This window comes from Echinops telfairi, unplaced genomic scaffold (genome assembly GCF_000313985.2).
Source record: "Echinops telfairi isolate 266 unplaced genomic scaffold, ASM31398v2 ScPeMD7_7469;HRSCAF=8507_1, whole genome shotgun sequence".
In the NCBI taxonomy this organism is placed as follows: Eukaryota; Metazoa; Chordata; class Mammalia; order Afrosoricida; family Tenrecidae; genus Echinops; species Echinops telfairi.
Genome location: NW_022111373.1, coordinates 33909702 through 33911719, shown reverse-complemented (window position 1 = coordinate 33911719; position 2018 = coordinate 33909702). Strand labels below are relative to the sequence as shown.

The window sequence follows — 2018 nt, the reverse complement described above, 5'->3', positions numbered from 1 at the left end:
TTTTTTGAATCCCCCAGTGTTGTGTTGTTAGTTGCCAGTGAGTCAGTTCTGACCCACAATGACCTTATGCATCAAGAATGACCCTGTGCCTTCCTCACAATTGTCCTTACGCTACAGTGCATTATGGTAGTCACCATGTTAATCCATTTCATTGAGGTCTTCCTCTTTTTCACTGGCCATCCACTTAACTAAGCATAATATCCTTCTCCAGGAATGGTCTCTCCTGAAGACATATCCTAAGTATGTAAGAGGAAGTCTCCTATCCTTGCCTCTAAGGAGCACTCTAGTCTTACTACTCCCAAGACCAATCAATTTGTTCTTTTAGAAGTCCATGGTACTTGCAATATATTTCTCCCACACCACAATTCAAATGCATAGATTCTTCTTCAGTCTTCCTTATTCCCACTTTCACAACCATGTGAGAAAAGTGAAAATACTGTGGCTTGAGTCAGGCACAACTTCATTCTCAAAGAAACATATTTGCTTTTCAATACTCTAAAGAGGTCTTGTGCAGCAGATGAATCCAAGGAATAAAAAATCTTGAAAATGTCATTCTTTTCTCCCTTTGTCAAGATGTTACCTTTGTTTATTGTTATGTATAATTACAGCATATCATCAACCCAAATATTTGTATGTAAATTCATAGGAAAAGGAAAAGTTTGAAATGATGCTTTACTCGACATATTAAAAGAATTACCTTGTAGAACGGACTGGCCAAAGAGCACTACAGCATTTATCTAATTTATTCTCTTTTTATAAGAATAAATACATTGCCTAAATGATTGACTATTATTATTATTTTAAACAGGGGAGAGCGCGAATGCAGTCGAGTTTCCCACATTTGGGGAAATCACACGGGTGAGCACATCCAGAGTGCAATGGATAAGCCTCGCCCTGGGAAAACCACCTTTGTGATCATGCTATCTCCTCTTCCAGGGAAGTATGATTGAAAATTATTCAAAGAACAGCTACTCCCTCCTACAGGGTTGTTATGAGCTTGAATCAACTTGATGGTGGTTTGATTTTGTTTTACATATTCAGAACACCAAGCAGAATTTATTATTCTCTTCTCTTCACAATAGAAAAGAAGCATCCTTGTTTCTTGGTTTACATGCTTATCACAAGGGCTATGTTCTTTAGGGATCCTTTACCATAAGGATTAGCACATATGAACTGCCAGTTTGCTGTTTGATTTATTGCAAGCTTTACTGGGACACAGGCATCCATGTAAATTAGTTTATAAACTGTCTAATTTTGTGCAATGATGACTTAGTAAAGGAGTTGCAATGGAGACCTTATGTTCTAAAAATTTTAAATATTTACAATGTGGTTCTTTAACAAAAATTTTGCCAACCCCTGCTATATATTAACCTTCTACACCAAACAACTTCTGAAGATTTTCCAGTCCCCAAAGACATTTCTAAGTCTAAGATGCTTTCTGCTGTTGAGAATTGGTTGTGTTTCATATTGATATGAGTACTCATTACACTATTTATCATCTCTTGGTTGTCCTCCGGTTTGTGTCATGAAGATTTGGGGTCAGTAGATTTGGGGAATTGTATGCAATGAATCTATGACAGAAGTGAAAGAGGATAATGCACAGAACAACCACATTTTCAGAGAAGTGAAAGGGAAATTGTCTAATAACAGATATGGCTGTCAACAATTCTAGGCCAGATATTAACAAGAGTTGACCAGAAAATTGTCAAGACAGTTTCGCTCAAAGACAATACTGGTTTTATCACCAGTGTTATAGTTACTGAGGCAAATAAAGAAGGATCGGGGATTTTTCGGTTTATTTTTGCAAAGAGACATGTCAGAACAACACTCAAGCAGCAGTGTATCTCCCAATTGAACGTGCATGCAAAGCATTTGAGATTCTGATTTAGTAACCTGGAGTGAGATCTGAAATTTTGCATTCTCAGAGAGCTCCCTCTGGACCACACTTTGAGTTGTCATTGACTCTTGGTCTTTTCCTTATTTGAATGTAGCATAGTCATTCTCTAAGACGACTCTGA

General features: G+C 37.3%; 1 pseudogene; it reads right to left on the bottom strand.

Annotated features, from left to right (window-relative positions):
• Positions 1-818: 818 nt before the first annotated feature.
• LOC115873785 lies at positions 819-944 on the bottom strand (annotated as a pseudogene).
• Positions 945-2018: the final 1074 nt, after the last annotated feature.